A 20,767-nucleotide genomic window follows, 5' to 3' on the forward strand; every position below is an offset into this window, starting at 1 on the left:
AATGTCAAAGCACTTTTGGCCCCAGAGTCTTATTAGCTTTCATTCTCAGAGACTTTGGTCACCTTGTTCTACCTCTCAACATATTTGAAAGTAAAGTCTGCAAAGATGTTGGTTACTTTAACACACAATGACCTCCATTTAGCCATACAACAATGAGGATTGACCCACCTCCCACACACATTCCTAGACCAGAACAACACCCCTCCCCTAGCTATCTTGTGTCCTTTTATAAAATGTTTTCAGTTCTCAGACCTCTGTTTGCAAATGACAGATGTTCCAGTCATACATTACAGCTTAAGAAGAAAGGATAATTTATTGTCATAAGTGTAAACAAACTAAGAAAGGGCATGCCGTTAACCATATATAGTACAATAGATGCAGGGTCTCAGATACCATCAAAAGACTCTGCGCGTCTCTCACAGCTGCTTCTCTCTTCACTGAGACTTAATTCGCTCAAGTGGGATGTCAGAAGAGACTGGAAACGTGGCCATGAGCAACTATGGGCTGTTCTCATCTTTCCTCCAGAGAGAAAAAGAAAGCATTTTCCCACCAATTCTAGATAGAAAAAGTATAATAAAGCACTCTGTCCCTGTGTGGGTTCCCATGTAGGGACATGAACCAGTCTGTGGCCAAGGGTAGGGAACTATGGTTGGACAAGCTTGAGTCAAGCACCTGCTACTGGGTGGCAGGGCAGAGGAAAATAGGGTGGAAAAGGAGAATGTTCTGACTGGCAGCTCCCACCAGAAGCACAGGGCTGGATTGGGAGAGAAGCACTTACTTAAAGGAAGAGATAACCCATTCCTAGAAAGAAAGAGTGAGGGACAAAACCCACATGTCCTAAACACTCTTAACAGTGGTCAAGTTAAAATATAATGTAATGCTTAATGAGTCACCCATCCATGAGTGTTTGCATTTTTTAAATAGATTCTTCTTGATGAACAAAAGACCTTTGTGATCCAAGTAATAAATGTCCCATGATACAATTTCAGACCCCATAAAAAGGGAGAGTGAACCACTTTGGGAAAGGAATCCCCTTCCAGCCTCCATCAAGTGACACCATGGTTGCCTACTCTGAAGGCGTACTTTATTTTAACAATTGAAATTGAAAGAGGGAAAAAAGGTTTTTATTCTAAATGACGTGTTACCTGGATTAACATAAAACTACTTCTCTATTATAGTTACAGATTGATGCCTATATTCTAACAAGCAGATTAAGACTTTGCCAAATAAATTAGAATATTTTTTTTACCCAAATGTGCATTTTCCCCCTTGCTTGATTCATTTTCTAAGTCAGTCTATATATATTAGGTTGCTGCTCAGCTCTTCTAATCAGAGGAGTGTTCCAGAATATTAGGAATACCTTTAAGCATATTCTCAATTTGATGAAGCAGTGAGCTACCAAACTTTTTTATATAAACACAGTAAACTTCTTCATTGGCTATGTACTTAAATTACCTCCAAGGAAATAAATGATTTAAGTCAATGGAAAGTTCAACTGAAATGAAAAACACCTTTATTATAAAACTGGCACAGCAGGAAACTTACTTACAGCCTGAATGTTGTTTGTTGATTTTGCTTTGTGCAAATAATCACAGCCCAAGGCAGATTCCTTCCTACGTTTCCACAGCCTGCACCTAAAGTGCTTATGGCTTTATTTACTAGCATAATTCAGTGAAATGTCTATTGTACCCCTTCAGGGTCACCTTTTAGTAAACCTTAGTATGCAGGAAGCTAAGGTTAAATTTCAAAAAGTATCTTTGTTTCTTTTGTCTGAAGAGGGCAAAGTTACTTTGCAAAAATCATTCGTGACTAAGTGTTGCTGGTACATGAGCCTTAGGTCACTTGCTATGATGAAAGCTCTTATCTTTGACCAAAACATCAGGGACCTGGTTCATAGATCTCAAGCCAGTTTATGATGCATTCTTCTGGATTTCTTTTTTCTTTCAATTCTTTTCTCCTAATATGCACAGCTCTTATACCAAGCAAGGTATCTAGTCCCAATGTGCAAACTCTCACTGCCTGGATAACAGCCATATCAGCACTGAGTCATCTCTTGGTTTTATTCCTGTTAAGAAGATCCTCTGAGTCAATGCAGGTACATCCCAGAGCAAGCTTCTCCAGGACTCCGTGTCCGGCCAGAGCCAGCCATTCTTTTCAGGGAGGCATGAACAACGATCGATCGACACGACAGTGATTTTCAGGGGCTCAAGACGGTTTTTAAACACTATTAATTTTAAGAATTAGACTATTGCTGTTCTATATTGTTAAAAAAAAAGAATCAAGAGATTTATCTCTTTGTCAACATCCCAGAGCCAACTGTGATCAATATTTTCAAGAGTATCTTTTATCAGGATGTCCACCCCAGGGAACTCAGGCCTCTTACTCTCTGTCCTCCTACAAACTTCCCCCGGATCAAAGTTCCTATTGTAACAAGGTATTAAAAAACAAACAAACAAAAAACCCTAGGATTTGAGGGTGAAGCGAGCATTCTGGAATTAATCAGTGATAGTGGTTGCACAGTATTGTTAATATAGGAAAATGAATGAATTATACACTTAAATTGTACACATGGTGTATTTTATGTTATGTGAATTTTATCTCAACCGGGGGAAAAACGATCCTCACTAGGATGTAATGACTAACACCCTGTCAGTTTTAAGTGTATTTTAATGAGAGTGCCTTGGGCCCAAGTAAAATCTTGAGTTGGTAGAGTTCCAAGCATTCAGAAAGAGGTCATATTCCTGTTTATCTTGTGTAGTTGTTCATGTTGGTCTAGGTTTTTTCAACAATGCCATCCTGTGCTCTTGATTTTCTATCAGCCTAGCTCTTTGAAAGGCTGTTCTTCCTCAGACGAAGAACCAATTATTTGATCAATAGTTCTACATACAACCATCCTTTCACTATGGAACACAGATATTTATCTTACCAGAGTTTTCAAAGAAAGTATCAAGGAAGGCCCTGGGATCTCACTGTTTCAAATAGTGGGACCTTGTCAAAACATACTGTTCACCAGCCATTTCTATCTTTTCTTTTCTTTTTGTTTCTTTTTAAAGATTTTATTTATTTATTTGACAAAGAGAAATCACAAGTAGGCAGTGAGGCAGGCAGAGAGAGGGAGGAGGAAGCAGGCTTCCTGCCGAGCAGAGAGCCCGATGCCGGGCTCAATCCCAGGATTCTGAGATCATGACCTGAGCCGAAGGCAGAGGCTTAACCCACTGAGCCACCCAGGCTCTCCTCACCAGCCATTTATTGAGGCTGCATGGGCTTTCATCTGATGGTTGGTGGAAGCATAAACAGACAGCCTATACTTCCCTACCACTGTCAAGGGTGTGACTATCTTGGACAGAGGTTACAAGAACTTAGGAAAACAAAAAGTGGAGATTTCCCCCCTCAGACATACACATTATCCCAACATCTTCAGAAAAGGGATTTCTTTTAAGCACTTCTACCTAATCCTCAAAAAATAGAAGCTATCGCAGGGTGGGATATTCTACATTGTAGACCAATAAATGTCGGTAGTTAACAACAGGGACAATGAGAGAACGTAGGAGTGGTAACTTCAACATGTGCTAAGTATAAGACGTTCCTGAGGAGTTTCAGTATTTACCTCATAGAAATAGTTTATATTTATCTTTATAATCTCTAGGTCTCACTAAGAGATTTCCTGTCAGTTGTCTCTTCTTTAGTCCACTGAAGTCCTTCTGAAATAGAGCAGCTTCCTAAAATAGAACCCCACAGCCAAAGTCTGATTTCAGGTTTCCTTCAAGGATAAGCCACTGCTTCAGGACTCCCTGCAGAAATTTCATGAAGATCCCAAGATATGTTACTTATTTACGATGGGCAAAGTTAGGGCAATTCTAATTTTTAAAAGGACATTCTGGAAACCTCTCGGCCTGAAAAATCACTTATGTGAGAACTAGGTGTTGCTGAGGACTTTATGGGTTGCCAGTGACAAAAACCAAAATGAAACTTTAACCGAAATGCAAGTGTAAGCAGAAAAGAAGGAAGGAGGCAGAGACACAGGGCTTTTGGATGGCTCATTTGGCTCCTCTTTGCTACTGGCTCCAGTTGAACGACCTCAGGTGCAGATCAGGAAGGATGGCCCAGCTGTGCTCATCTTGAGTGAAGATATGCTTCTACCTGCTCAGAACCACTTACCTCTTTCTTCCGTAGCAGAAGCATGATCTCCTGTGTTCCTCTTCCATTCTCTGAAGTCCAGTGCGATGGTTCATCACAATGTCCCTTCCCCCTTGAGCCAAGGGAAGCCTTGTGAATAGCTATCTTACCCTCTTTCTGATTAACTTTCTCTCTCTTTCTTTTTTTAAGTAACTTTAATAAGCATTGGCTTACAATACTTGGACAACCAAAGAACTTTAACTTACACCCAACTCCAGGGAACAGAACTTCTTTCTCACAGTATTTATTCAGTATTTCACGGAAGGAATCTGATCGACCGGATTTGTATCACATTCTAACCCATGGATCAATCGCTGCGGCCAAGGCCATGGGATATTATTATTGACCATACCTTTGTCATGTGCCAGAGGTCAAGGGCAAGGAAATGTTATCAGAAAAAGGGAAATGGGAAAGCTTTCTGGACAGAAGACAAAAAATACTTCTCACTATCCTCTTTTAATCTATTTTAGTTTACCTTATAAACTTAGAGAAGATACCCACGAGTTGAAGCATCAGTCATATCTTGTCAGGAAAGTACAAAACTTATCTACTTTCAATTTCAAACTGCATATTTAGGCCCTTCCTTTGCAAAAGGCCTGGAAATCTATTCATTTTATAATTAACAAAGGGTAAGAAGATCCATTCTGAGATTTTTGGTAGGGGTCCAAAATTTGGACCTTTGCTAGCTATACCAGCTGTGGGAATTCAATGATCTCAAGGTCTCCTCCCTCCTTTGTTTGTAAGACTAATTTTGGAATTATACTATTATCCGGAAATGGTGTCCCTTCCTTCTGTCCATCCCGTAGGAATTTTTTTTTTTTTTTTTTTTAAGTATCCCAGCTTCTAGATCCAGAGAAGTTGGATAAAAGGGCAAGCACCAGCTGATGTCAAACCAGGCACATGGGAATTGGACCTTGATCAATTTCAAAGGTTTCCTACTTAACCATGGAGACTGTTGTGATCACCAGAAGAGCATGTGCTGTTTGGCAATGTTGTCAAACAACCCAGATTAGAGCTGAGAAGGCAGGCAATTTGCAGATAAACAGTGGGACACTCCTTTGTCAAACATCAACGGACAGAGGTTTGTCAACATAAGATGAACTGGAGAATGTGGGGTTGCAAACAGTTGTCAGCCAGCTGGAACACAAGTCAGTGTAGCTTTTCCGGGTACAAACATCTTGGTGCCCAAGTAGAAAAAGTGAATGCTGTTCTCTCCTGCATTCCCCAGAAACCTCAGTATGATTTCATTTAATGACTCAGTGTTTCCTGATAGGAGGCTGAAGTAGAGAATAGCTACATTGGTCATATGAATAAGTCTGGAGGAATGAGTGGGTACTTTTGGGGGGCTTGAGCTCATCAAATCGAGAAAGGATGCGCAGAGCAAGATTCCACTGGACAAGTGGGGGTCTTTTGTTTGAAAGCACAGGATTTATTTCTGGTAGTATGATAGTGTTAGATACATACTCTTGTATACTTATTAGATACATACCCCTATGTGCACTGTGTTGGTCTATAAGAATATTTGTTTTTAAAGATACACTGCCATGTAGTGAAAAGAAGGGCCATCTGTACCCCAGTGTTCATAGCAGCAATGGCCACAGTTGCCAAACTGTGGAAAAAACCAAGATACCCTTCAACGGACAAATGGATAAGGAAGATGTGGTCCATATATACTATGGAGTGTTATGCCTCCATCAGAAAGGATGAATACCCAACTTTTGAATCAACTTGGATGGGACTGAAAGAGATTATGGTGAGTGAAATAAGTCAAGCAGAGAGAGTCAATTATCATATGGTTTTGCTTATTTGGGGAGCATAAGGAATAAAACGGAAGACATGGGGAGCTGGAGAGGAGAAGGGAGTTGGGGGAAATTGGAGGGGGAGACAAACCATGAGAGACTGTGGACTCTGAGAAACAATATGGGGGTTTTGGAGGGGAGGCGGGTGAGAGGTTGTGTAAGCCTGGTGGTGGGTATTATGGATGGCATGTATTGCATGGAGCACTAGGTGTGGTGCATAAACAATGAATTCTGGAACACTGAAAAGCAATTTAAAAAATAATTTTTTTAAAAAAAGAAAAAAATAGATACCCTGACTTGGACCAGATTATCTTATCAAATAATGCCACAATTTCATGTTGGACAAAAAAGATGTAACTAAGAAGAAATCAAGAGGGAATGTAAGAGGAACATCATTATTCCTGATTTGTGTAATATGCAGTTAGATCCAGAAGAAGCTGGCATAATAATTGGTGCCTGTATGATCTGAGAACATTTTTTGCTCTTCTAGAGATGCTTTCCTTAATCCCAGAAATTACAGCTGAGAATGTTGCTCTGCTTTTCCAGTAAGACCTGGAAGTCTTGCCATGCCAAGCTGTCTTCTAGACCTAAGCCCACTGGCAGAACATCAGCTCCACAAAGATGGTCTAAGCATGGTCCATGGGCCCATTTTTTTTCACTGGCTAACCCTGGTGAATAAGGAAAGAGCACTGTTCCCATTCCAAGGGATGTTGACTCAAACTTGGCAAACAAAAGTGGGAAGACCCCTTAGTCACAAACCGATCTTGAATTCTTATGAACTTATCAATTATAATTCCAAAAGGTGAAATTTCTGAAACTAAAGAATTAAAGGATACAAGACATATGGTGGAGAGGTACATGTATGTTTCACGAATGGCCAAAAGCAAGGATTATAAATTATGAGGCCTCAAAGGTTAAAAAAAAAAAAAAAAAAGCACTTACAAAACTCAGGTCAATAGGATCAAACCTTCTTAGTTTTATAGAATCCTAACATTACCTTCACTCTAATATTCCTAAATTTATAAGGTAATGGGTAATAAAACTTTTACCACACTGAGCTATGTATACAAGAGGATTCTGACTTAAGATAAAAAAGTCTCATCTTCTGAGCTGATCCCAAGAGTTCAAAACCTATTTGACAAAGATTTCTTTCCAGATGCTTTATCCCAGCTCAATAGAGAAACACTTTTGGTGGCACTTTAGGGTAAACAGGTTTTTCCAACTCTGGATGAGTGCCAAAATGTACAGTTTTATCCCAGGTTGCTAAGTAAATTTCCGATAAAAGGTAGTTAATTTTCAATATGTTTTTTTTTGTTTTTTGTTTTTTGTTTTTTTTGCCAAGTATGCCACAACCAGGTGCTATTCATTTTCATTTAAAGTTACATATAATGTGGGGTGCCTGGGTGACTCAGTGGGTTAAAGCCTCTGCCTTCAGCTCAGGTCATGATCTCAGGGTCCTGGGATCGAGCCCTGCATCGAGCCCCTCATCGGGCTCTCTGCTCAGCGGGGAGCCTGCTTCCTCTTCTCTCTTCCTGCCTGCCTCTCTGTCAAATAAATAAATAAAAAATCTTAAAGTTACATATAATGTTAATCCATATATCAGTTTTGTTGGCTCTCTTTCAAAGATTACCTGGAGTTTTAAAAGGAGAACTCTTTGAATATATACTTTCAATTAAGTTTTAATATCTCACATACCTACAGAAATCATATTACTAGAACTAAAAATCAAGATACTGACTGCCATAAAATCTAACATATAAATTTATATTCATACTAAAAACTATTTGAAACCAGGGAGTGCCTGGGTGGCTCAGTCCAGTAAGCATCTGCCTTCAGCTCAGGTCATGATCCTGGGGTTCTGGGATCACCCCTGCATCACATCGCATTGGGTTCCCTGCTGAGTAGGGAGTCTGCTTGTCCCTCTCCCTCTGCCCTGCCTTCTCCCACTCATGCTCCTGGGTTTGCTCTCTCTCTCTCTTTCAGATAAATAAATAAAATCTTAAAAAAAAAAAAAAAAACAACCCGGGACGCCTGGGTGGCTCAGTTGGTTAAGCAGCTGCCTTCGGCTCAGGTCATGATCCCAGCGTCCTGGGATCGAGTCCCACATCGGGCTCCTTGCTCCACAGGGAGCCTGCTTCTCCCTCTGACTCTTCCTTCCACTCTGTCTACCTGTGCTCGCTCTCACTCACTCTCTCTCTGACAAATAAATAAATAAAATCTTTAAAAAAAAAAAACCCACAACTATTTGAAACTAAGACTGTGCTACAAAATCCCATATATAGTTATCACTAAGAGTTTAAAAAGGATTACATGAGATAGTTGAAATGCCAAATTTATCTAATTGATTTTACTTGTGAACCTTAGCAGCTAAGAGTCCCAGGGTCTTAGAAGAGAAAGTTAGTGGAATGTAATTAACACCACAAATCCAGCAGAATGTCAGGGGACATGGAACGAAACACAGAGCTGCCTACTCTGAAAGCGAGACTTAGGGCTTATCTTTCACTAATTACTCATAAGAAAATATTGGAACCAGACCTTATATAATCCATCTATATTAATGCTATAAACATTTACAGATGCAAGTGGATGATCTTTTCTTTTCCATAATCATAACTTTTCCATATAAGTCCCAAGAGTCAGTAATTGAATTTGAGAAAAGATGTCCTTCTTTTGAAGTTGCTTTTGATCTAAAGCCAAAGGGAAGTAATTTATTTAGCAGAAGCTGTGAGTTCCAAACAACAATGTATATGAGGGAATATTGACAAGTAAAATAAAGCACCTTAATTTATTTGTCAATAAAGCAGTACCAAGATGCTAAGAATTCAGTTCTGAATAAATTCTTAAGGAAATGGAAACTGGTTTGAGGTTTTCTTTTTTCCTTCCCCATGAGCACATGATGAACACTCCTATTAATGTTATATAAAAAGACTTTGGTCCTTTGAAATCATTCCGAAAGAAAAGTGATAGACCTATAGTCTTATTGCCTCAATTACATCAGCTTTCCTTTGGGTTAATTTAAAGTAATAAACACTCTTCTCCATTCTTAATGACTGGTTTCACATGTGTATTTCTATTTTGGTGAAATTGTATTCATATTATTCCTGGAGTTATTACATGCATCCATTATATTAAACACTATTTGGTGCTTATAAAAGTGAAGCAACGGTAAAAAAAAAAAAATCTTGATTGAACTTCAAATCGCAGGAGAGGAAAATATAATAAAAAGATTATATGAGAGAAATAAAATCTACATGAAATGAGCAAAATTCAAGCCTAATTGAAATATGACAGCCATATTCAATGACTAGGAATTTTCCCCCAAAGTACCATGCTGCCTGCATTCACCACTTCCTCTTTCTAAGATGTCATAACCTTTCTTCTCAACTCCCAACCTTGCCTTCTTTTGTCTTTTGATCCTTTTTCAGAATCTCTTTTGCAGCCATTTCCACCACCCCTAGCATCTCCCCACCCACCCCCTGGCCTTCCCATGAGTTACATAACCAATAGATCTTGAGTATACCAAAGTCATAAAATCTATTACAAGTATCTTTTTGCTTATTCTTTATTACCAATAGACTTGAGGTTTCTTAAAAAGAAACAAGAGATGGTGTCTTATTTTTCTTTGTATCCACAGCCTAGCACAGTGCCTGATGCTTCAGGGTCATGAAATGTTAGATGGATGGATATTGAACAAAACTTAATGGGTCCTGGTGCTCTATTGCTTAATATGTTTATGAATTGCTAGGTGATGGAATGAGTTTGCCTACTAAATTAAAAATTCAGTACCGGCTCATATGGCAGATTTCCCAGGGAACAAATTGTATTTTCAGATACCCAAGGAGTTGTTAGCACAGCTACTGGCTCCCAGATTGAAGTAGATTATCAAATCCTGGGAGTGATTTGAACGATTGCTGATTGTGCTGCACTGTATCATAATAAGTTGCTTCTGACCTATCTCTAGCTGTGTTATTTTGTGACTTTTTACTTTACTATTTCAGCTGTGACCAATGTCATGTACATATATTTAGATGGCTTAAAATCTGACACCCGTGTTCAAGTCAGGGGTTTGTCATTACATTGGTCAATCCTGTAAAACTGGACTGACCACTAGTTCCAAAATCCTTTATATCTACTCTTAAAACTGTCTGGTCTCCCTGCCCCACTCAGCTGTTCGGACCTGTAACCAGCATTCTTGTGTTGGCTAGAGCCTATACCTTGAGCCACCCTGATCCTGCTCATCAGGCCTCCTGCTTTCTGAACTCTTCTTGACATCTTCTAGCTTTATCACTGGTCAACAATTTTATGATGATTTATTTGGTTTTAATACTTTAGGTGACATTTTGCATTCTCACTCATTTAGTGACTGACCAATATATCCCTTGATGTATATCTGCTTCCAGACATTTATTTAGATAATATCCAGACAGATTCCAGACAGATATTTAGGTAATATCCTGCCTAATCCTAGCCCAGACATTAAGATTCTCTCCCCTGTGGCCTGATGCTCCCATCAAGCTGGTCTGGTTCCCATAGATACCAAGATCTCTTAGAAATTTAACCTTCAGTGGTCTGGCTCAAGTCAGCTGTTACTTACTTTCATTTAAATCATGATTATCTAATCCCTGGTCCTTCACAAATGGCCTCATTGGTTTCTTTTCTTCAGTCATTTCAGCACTTTACATTAAGGGAAGATAAATCATGCAGAAGTAGATTTTGGGTAATATCATTTTTCATAGTCAGAAATACTTCAACAGCTTCCCATTGCCAGTGAAATAAAATTCATTTTTTTTAGCCAACATTCAGAGCCCTCCATAAAGTAGACTCACCTTATCTTTCTAGATTTATTTCTTAAAATTTCCCTTTACATACTCATATTCCCTCTCTCTATCCCTTGCCGACAAAACCTTTGATGGAAGCCCTCTATCTCTGGTCTCTACTCCTGCTGACAAAGTAACAAAACCTGCCTGATTGGTTTTACTCTGCATGATTACAGATCTCAGATGAGCATTTAACTTTGCCCAGCCAAAGGGCTGAGATTATTTTTTTCCAGGAAGCTGCTTTCTCACTCTCTAAAACAACTATTCTCTACCTTCTTATCTCTTCTCAAACCTTGCTCCCCTCCCCTACACTTACACCCAGCTGATGACCTCACCTATAATTTACTATGAATACACTGGCTGTCAAAAGGGGACTCTCTCATCTTTCCACTGCCAAAACTAAATTCTTGCTTCATATTGTCACATGTGTTCTCCTGATTGCTTTTTCTTATCAGTGGAAAAAGTGTTCCTCCTCACGTTCAAGGTTCTATCCTCCACTAGTGCTCTAGTCCCCATGCTTCTCACCTTCCTATGTATGTCCCTTAAAATTTACCCTGCTTCACACTTGCATCACAGACTCCTCTTTTCCAGATCATTCTTATCTGCATAGGAACATGTTGGTATCTCACATCTCTGCAAAAGCTTGCTCTGGTTTCTCATCATTCAGTACCTTTTCCCACTCTTATTCTAAGATAAGCAACTCTACAGTCTTCAACTGCTCACACCCTTCCCATTTGCCATTTAATCCACCAGTCTTAGTCTCTCCACCCCATTTAGATGATCATCTTCCATTGAAAGTGCAATCAAGGTCCCCAACAACCTTCATGATGCCAGAGCCAGTGTAAACCTTGCTATGCTCCCGTTACTTGAATTTATAGTGTTGTACAACACAAATGACCACCCCTTTCTTCTTCACAGATTTCCATTCCTGGCCTATGTCAAACCACAGAGTCCTGGTTTTTCTTCTTCCTTATTAGTTACTTTTTTGTCTAATTTATTGAAATCTACTTTATAGAATCTCTAAAGATCTTTAAGGCCTAGTTCAAGACCCATTCTTCCTCTGAATCTTCAGGTTTTCCCTGAATTAATTTGTTCATTCTTATGGCCTCAAATATCACTGATAGTCTAATAATTCTTATATTTGTATCTCAGGTCCATCTTTCACTTTTTGACTCTAGACTCATATACTTGCAGGTGAACTTTGTATTTCCTCTTGTTTATCTAATCTTCCAATTTAACTGTGCTTCAAACATGGTCTTTTCCTATCTTCTCCCATCCTAGGCAATGGCATCGCCACTACCCAATTGCTCAATCGAAATACACTGGTAAGAAGAAAAGCTACAGATTGAGATCACTGCAATAAATAAATGGAGCTCTATGATATAAAGTAAAGGTTGGAATAGAAGGGAAGAACACATTGATGAGGTAGGTCAGCAAAAAAACTCTTTAAGAAGGAGAGGACATTTCAACTGAAACATGAATTATAAGAAAGAGTCAGTGAAGCAGAGAGGCAGAAGAAAAGCATATTCCAAAAGGAAATAGCAAGTTTTTTTTCTCTTTTTAAAATTATGTTCAATTAGCCAAAAATTAGTTTTTGATATGTTGAATGATTCATTAGTTATGTATAACACCCAGTGCTCACCACCACATGTGCCCTCCTTAATATCCATCACCCAGTCACCCCATCCCCCCCCCACCCCCATCCTTTCCCTAACTCTCAGTTTGGTTCCCAGAGTCCAGAGTCTCTCATGGTTTGTCTCCTTCTCTGATTTCTTCCCATTCAGTTTTCCCTCCCTTCTCCTGTGGTTCCCTGCACTATTCCTTATGGTCCACGTGTGAGTGAAACCCTACGATAATTGTCTTTCTCTGCTTGACTTATTTCGTTCAGCATAATCTCCTCTAGTTCCAACCATGTCGATGCAAATGGTGGGTACTCATCCTTTCTGATGGAAATAGCAAGTCTTAAAACTGTTTCAGAAATGTAGTTTTGTGTCTTTTCATAATAGTAACAAGTCTAATATCCCCAGAGAGAAGTAAATGGGGGGAAAATAACAGGATGAGTGTGTAAGGATAGGCAGAGACTAGATCAAATCTGAGTATTTCAGTAGTCCAGGTGAGAGTTAGTGGTGGCTGGGACCAAAGAAGCAGAATTGAATAGGATGGATTTCAGTTAACTTTTAAAAAATTGTTTTGATTGTGGTATAATAGACATAAAACATTTGTCATCTTAACTCTTGGTAGGTGCATTACTCAGGAGCATTTAATACACTCACAGTGTTGTGTGACCATCACAACTAAAGATATTAAAACCTTTTTCATTATCTCCAAAAAAATTCTCTTCTTTTTACACAATAACTCGCCCTTCCTTCCAGCCCCTGGTAATCTCTACTTTCTGTTTCTAGGACTTTGTCCATTATAGGTACTTCATATAAGAGGGATTATACAATGTTTACCTCAGTTTCTGGCTAATTTCACTAAGCATAATGTTTTCAAGGTAATCCATGTCAGAGTAAACATTAAAACAACATTCCTTTTCATGGATGAGTAATAGTCCATTGTGTGTATGTGCCACATATTTTATCTAAAATTGGCTTGATCTTTACTCTGGAAATAGAATTAGTGAGACACGTGTTGAATTGGATGTGAGGATGGATATGAAGTTAACAAAGATGATTCCTAGGATTCTAACTTGTGAAAATAAATGTCAGGGGATTAATTGAATGAAATGGGGAACACTTAGAAAGACATACTTTAATCCCAATCAAACTGAGTTCATAACCTTGAGGATGAAGGAGGATTCCTGAGGGATGAGGCCTCCCCTGAGTCTTAAATGATTAACGTGAGTTAACCATATAGAGAAAGATGCATGGGAGTTGGCTGGATACAGAAGAAAATTGAAAAAGAAAGGACCCAGTGATAAAAGTCATGATGATTTTTGTTTTATTTCTTTTACCTGGAGTATCTCTCCCTAATTCTTCATATCCCTGTTCAAAATTGTCCTGATCTTCAAGTCCCAGGTGAAATGCCACCTCTTCAGGTCTCCTCAGGCACTTATGTTCTTTTAATGACTTTTACCTCTTCTGGCTTATAAACCATTTCTTACCTACTACACCATAAGCCCTTTAAAGGAATTGTATTACATTGTTAGCATATTTGTATTCTCTCACTGTACCAAGTATTGTTGCCTTGCATAAAGAAAATAGTCAACATGTGTTGGTTTTTAGGAGAATATCATTATTAGGAATGGGGGGAAAAAATGTTATGCCCAGGTGCCTGGGCAGCTCAGTCAGTTAAGCATCCAACTTTTGAATTTCAAAAACTATTATTTGAAGACTTTTAAGTTCTTTTTTCCAAAAATTGATTTATTTTAGAGAGAGAGACAGGGCATGCAAAGCGGGAGAGGTGGGGCAAAGGGAAAGAGAGCGAGAAAGAATCTCAGGCAGACTCCTCGCTGAGCACTGAGCCCCACCCTAAGACACCTGAGCTGAAACCAGAGTCAGACACTTAACGGACTGAGTCACTTAAGCCCCAACTTAAGTTCTTCTTCTTTTTCTTTTTTTCCTAAGGATTTTGTTTATTTATTTGACAGACAGAGATCACAAGTAGGCAGAGAGGCAGGCAGAAAGAGGAAGGGAAGCAGGCTCCCTGCTGAGCAGAGAGCCTCACATCAGGCTGGATCCCAGGACCCTGGGATCATGACCTGAGCCAAAGGCAGAGGCTTCAACTGACGGAGCCAGCCAGGTGCCTTGCTTAAGTTCTTTTTATCAGAATTAAGGTGTCATTACAGATTGGGAACAGAGTTAAAAGCCCCCAAGTTAACAAACTCAACATTATAGAACCTTGTTACCTCAAGAGAAAAGGTAGATAATCCTGAGATAATTGAGGGCCTGTGTTTTGCTGCTGTCATTGTTTAGTTTTGTTACCATGTAAATCTAATCATCAGAAAGATCAAGTCCTAGATGGAACTAGCAGTAAAGTACAGATGCAGTCATTTCTAACTTAGTATCTAAGTTTCTCACCTTAGTTGAGATGCAGCCTAGATTTCCAAATGCCTTAGAATAATCTATGTGAGCTTAATACAGATTCCTAGTATAATGAGAAGTACTTCGAAGTGCATACATAGCTTTTTAGATACATCACTGATACAGAGAGAATTAATCTCTATCAATCTAACAGTTCACTTGGCAACTTGCAGTGGTTCTCTAAATCACATTATCATTGTTGTCCAGTCTTACGAAGGTACAGTATTGTTTCACATGATGTTCTGAAAAAACTTAGATTTTTATGGATTTAAAAAAAAATTTTAGTAATGTGTATGAGAGTTGGTCAAATGTGCAAATAAAGATTAAAAAAAAAAAAAAGTCAGAGTCTGGTTAAATATAAACCCATGCCAGCATTAGGAAAAGAAACAGTAGAGAGTAGGTTTATGTGAAAATAAAAGAACAGAGAAAATAATGCTCTCCATTGTTCAGAGTGACAAAGAATTGGCAGGCATCCAAGTGCCATGGGAGACAAGATTAATACTAAGTATATCTGTCAACATCCTGTTTGAAAATCTTAGCCAGGATCAGAGGTATCTGAAAACATCCAAAGGGGGTTTCGCCTAAGAATGAGTCATATTCTCTGCAGCATGAAGCCCTAAAATGCCAGTATAGGATGTTAGAAGTGAAACAGAACTTAGTGATCATCTTGTCCAACTCCCATGTTTTGCAGATGAGAAGAATGGGCCTAGAAAACCCTCTCTCCACTCTGCAGGTGCTGGGAGCACCAGCCAAGTAATACACAGACTATGGACTTTAGAGCCACACAGAATTGGTCTGAACCCAGCTTAGTTACTCAGACAAGCCCCTTATTATCTCTGACTCTAATTTCTTCAGCTACAACTTGGGAGTAACTATTCTGGAGAGGGTCTATGATGTCAGAAATAAAGTGCACAAAGCATCTGGCACCTAGAGAATCAGCAAATGCTAAGTCTTATTCTCCCCAATCCTGGGATTAGTGGCAGAACAAGGAAGCCCTCTTCAATCCAAGTGTATCCTCAATATATCCTCAGAGATCCCCAGTCACACTTCCTCCCCCCAAAAAATGAGTGTGGTAAGGGTAATACACTATTCTATAAATACTTGGGCTTTTAATAACCTGGAAATATTTAATGAGTCACTACTGTATAAAATGCCAAATGGAACTTCCAGATTTTTCCAGTTCTTAAACAGAGTAAAGGACACTTGAACAGAAGGAGCAGAAATCTAGTAACTTGGTGCAAACATTCTAAATACTACTGAGGGAAACTTCCTGAACTGAATCTTCAATACATAAATGTATGTGGAGATGGGGTTTCAGTGCTTCATAGAGGATGCCAAAACTCTGTTTTTTTTTTTTTTTTAAAGATTTATTTATTTATTTTAGCAGGGGAAGGGCAGAAGAAGACGGAGAGAGTGGGAATCCCAAGCACACTCCATGCTGAGTGAGCCTGACTCGGGGCTTGATCCCACGACCCTGAGATTATGACCTGAGCCAAAACCAAGAGTGGGATGCTCAATCAAATGAGCTACTCGGGTGCCCCAAGATGCCAAACTAGGCTTTCTAAGTACACAATGGCCTTTTTTTTTTTTTTTTAATTCAACAAGATTGTGTTAGATATATCTACCTTTTAAGACAGAAAAAAACTTCAAAACTTCAAAGACTGAATGAATTTATAGGAAGGTAAAGGAAGATTTCTGAAGACAACGATTTATCAAAGAGTAAGACAGCTGAAATGTTTATCTGTCCTAATTAGCTATCTCCATTGTCAGTGTACCTAACGTGGAAATACAGGCCCTACCACTGACATGACAGACTTAATGAATCACAGGCAATCTGACTGCTGAGACCTTTCAGTCCTATCTAATGCTAACGTACCTTATAGACACAGTCATTGGCCATGACATAATCAATGAGGAGGAACAATTTAAGTTTCTACAATCAGGCATCTGCTCTGTTGAATGCCCTCTTTAGACTTGCCCTTTTAAAAATTAATGTGATTTTTTTTTAATTAGACAGGATTATGTTTTTAGGAAAATACCCTCTAACTGGTTTCTGCTAGTTACCGTTTAGGTAATCTTCATGTGCCTAGAGTTGCCAATATGGTAACTTAGATCTGGATGGCTGAGAAAGGTAGGAGATGGAAAGGATTCCATAACTAGGAAGGATTGTAAGGAGGCCTATAGGCTAAATCTTGTTAACCAAAGTGCTTTATTTACTCCTTGAAGTACGGGCCTGTGCTATATGATAGATATTTTGTATTAGTTTCAATCCTTTAACAATTAGGAGATTTCCCATTATAAGCGGGCTTCTAGCTTCCCTGGAAAATCAGGACACCATGGTAATTCTGGGTCTTGAAGTCTTGCCTGCCAGCCTTTTGTTAGAACTGAACAGTTGTAGCCCCCTTAAATGCAGTGAGTGTGCTCCAATGGCCCGTCTCCCATCATTGCTGATGGGCTTACTCAGGTCAGTTCCACACACTGGCCTTACCTTCACAGCTCCTGCTAGAGTCCAAACCATATCTGAGAGGAGATAAAAACCAAAGCTCAGAGAGATCAAAAGACTGATATTAGCTCTTGGACCTAGTTCTCCCACACAGCTGTTTGTTTGTTTGTTTGTTTGTTTTCCCATTTTAGAAAGTCTTTGATGAGTATTAGAGTGTTGGCTACTTCTGAAGAGATCAAGTAAGCACAAAAATACAATCCAGAGCAATATCTATAAGGATTGAAATATCTAGGTAAAAAGTAATGGCACCACAGACAAAATACTATAAAATTTGTAATCCTAGGTTACAAATATATTCTTAAAAGGAGGCCTAATTATTTTCAGGCAATTGGATCATATAATTTTTTTTTAATTTCTAAACTGCCTTTATTTGGGTTCCAAATGTTAATACACACTCAGAACCACATGGAGAATTAGTGGAATTTAAATTCCCAGGCCCTTTCTTGAGGAGGTCCTGACTTACTAAAGCTATGGTGAAATGCAAGAATTTGCATTTTTGATGAGTATCACAGGTGATTTATTATACTTGTCACAGTAAGAGGTCACTTTCAGATATTCAGTTCTGATCTCGAGCTCCAGACCTTAAGCATGGGGCTTTGTCCTCTTCACTCAGAGAATGGATGTTCACCATGGTCCCTGCATTAGCTTCCTTCTTTTTCTGTGTTCTCTGTGTTGTGATTTATGAAAGAAAAATCCAAAGAAGATACAACTGACAGAGTAGAGGGATCCGAATGTAATTCACTAAACATAATTGCTCTATTGGAATGTTTTTTTCAGTGACTAGGTTAATGATTATAGTATCTTCTACCCACTCTATGGACTCTATATGTCTATGGATTCAGCTCCTCTTCCTAAAGAAAACTTGCTTTGAATTGAAAAAAATTCAACTAGAACTGAAAAAAAAAAAAAAAAGTCCTTTATGAACCAAGTCTACCATGAATTTTTAAAACTTTGATTTAAAACATGAAGTCAACTTGTTTTGTTTCTTCCCTAAAATTTGTATCTTTTACAGGTTTTATACTTTGTCTCCTATGCCTGTTAGACAGATTTTTAATATAACCAAAAAAGCAAAATAAATATTGTTACATAGTAGTTCCCTCCCATGTGACCATGATTTGATTCCACCCAGTTGAACTAGATCTCATATGCTATATTAGAGCAAAATCTACTTAAGCTTATCTTACTCAAAGTAGTTTTAAAGGGAAAAATTCTATATTCAGTCTAAAAAAGGTAAAAAAAAAAAAAGTGAGGTAAAATATTAGTTTCTTAGAGAGGAGAGGTCGCCAAAAAAAGGAATATCTGTCTTCAATTAACCCATACCGAAAGTCTGCAGAAGTAATACCACATTACAGAAGATAACAAGAAAGAAGGGGAATTTCATAGAAGCAGAGCTGAACTCCCAGTAGTCTAGTTTTGAATGTGTAAGTTCAGGTTCTCGGGTTATAAGTGCAAACAATAAAGCAATTCTTGATGTGAAAGCAGGCATATCTAATCAGGCCACTCTTAGAAGAAGAGGTAAGGCCATGGAAGATTTTTAGTATCATTTAATGGAAACCAACCTTATGCATATATGGAATAATACAATTTTCAGAAAGGGGCATATATAATGTTTTCTCTTCTCAGTTTTTCTCTTAAGAATTAACTTGAGAGGATTTTCTCATTCCTTTGTTATCCTTCAACATTTTGCTTTAAAATAGATGTTTTACTTTAGGAAAGCCCTTTAAAAAATTACTTGAGGATGTGAAAATATTTAAGAGTCTTTTTAATGTGTTTTACTTCAAAAGTAACTTTTATAATACTGAAACATAGGTTAATATGCTTCAGAAGGAATTATCTGACATGATTATATCCAGTAATTTAGCCCCTCCTGATATCAAAGGAGAACTTTAAGATACTGGGTAGTACAACAGTAGCGTTTTTTTTTTTGTTTTGTTTTGTTTTTATTTATTTGACAGATAGAGATCACAAGGAGGCAGAGAGGCAGGCAGAGAGAAAGAGGGGGAAGCAGGCTCCTGCCGAGCAGAGAGCCCGATGTGGGGCTCTATCCAAGGACCCTGAGATCATGACCTGAGCCGAAGGCAGAGGCTTTAACCCACTGAGCCACCCAGGCGCCCCAACAGTAGCGGTTTTTAAAAGAGGTTTTAAAAAGTTAGTTTCAGCTTTATCATTAACATAGGAACTTAGCAAATGGATACCTTTAAAACAGGCTAAAGAATATTTTAAGGGTCTGAAAGAATTCTTAATGTGGTCCAAATACTAGCTAGTAGAGTAGGAGAGCTGAGTTAGTTACCAGAATCAGAGTTCCCTATGTACTAGAGGGCTTGTTTATAGGTGCAGTAACTTAAGAAAAAAAAAAAAATGCCCTACTTTAGGCAACATTAAGTAGCCCTGTTTTGCAGGAAGGTTGGTGTGGGGTAGAAGAAGGGAGAAGTAGGATAAACAGGGAGGAGATGGGCACTAACACAGCACAGCAAGTGAGAAAGGTTGCTGGATCCCATGAAGTACCCAGGATATGGAAGGACCAGACTTACAGTGAGGCCCATTTCCAGATGTACATCCCCAGCACTGTCCTACCAGCTCTCAGGCTTGAGGTGGGAGAGAGGGAGAGGGTAGAAGGATGGAGGCCGCTGGGGCCAAAAGGATTCTGGGGTAAATTGTAGCAATTCTGTACTTAGGACAGAACTATGGTTTCTCAACAAGACTTGGGGCTCTGGACCACGTGGGTCACTTCTGAGGAAGACAGACTTGCTCTGTGAGCACGGGTCCCTGACCTCAGTTTTGCCTTCTCTGTGGCGCCTGCTCCGGATTCCAGGGCAGTGATAACATCCAGAGAGTGGGTTTCTTAGAGTCAAGTAGCTTTTTAGGAAGAGAATAAAAATTTAGTAAATGACTCATGAGTCACGGATGTGTTTTGAAATGGAGTTCCAATGTTATAGAATGCTGGTCATTTTAAACTCCAGATTAAAAGTTAGAATGATGTTTTTATTTTTCTGTTTTGCATTTTTTTTTTTTTTTTTTTTAGAGCGTAAGGGTGGGATAGGGGAGACTTCTTTCCCATAAAAAAGTTTAAGATGTGGTTTAAGATGGGTTAAAAGAGGGCTAAAAAAACAACTATCCTAAACTGACATTTGCTTGAAGAGGACAGATGTAGAAGACAAGCAGTGGAAAAACGAAGACACCCAGAAGCAGAGACCCAGGCTCTGCTCTGAGGCTGCTGAATGAGCCTCCATCAGCTCACACAATGTTTGCAGAAGAGGAAATGTTGAGAGACAGTTTCTGGAACAACAGGGCTGACTTAATTATAAAGCTCCAAAGTCAGCAAGCAGAAGGCCTGCTTCCGAATTTAAAGGCATATATATATATATATATACATATATATATATACAGCTTCTCAAATGCCACACATAAATATGAAAGGGGGCTACACATGCCCTCCCACCACAGATAAAT

General features: G+C 38.9%; 1 protein-coding gene across 1 annotated transcript in view; it reads left to right on the forward strand.

Annotated features, from left to right (window-relative positions):
- The window catches only part of CCDC192 (coiled-coil domain containing 192), a 153,126-nt gene that overhangs the window by 92,831 nt on the left and 39,528 nt on the right, over positions 1–20,767 (forward strand). The gene's annotated exons all lie outside the window — the stretch shown is intronic.

Source organism: Mustela nigripes, chromosome 12 (genome assembly GCF_022355385.1).
Source record: "Mustela nigripes isolate SB6536 chromosome 12, MUSNIG.SB6536, whole genome shotgun sequence".
Classification (NCBI taxonomy): domain Eukaryota; kingdom Metazoa; phylum Chordata; class Mammalia; order Carnivora; family Mustelidae; genus Mustela; species Mustela nigripes.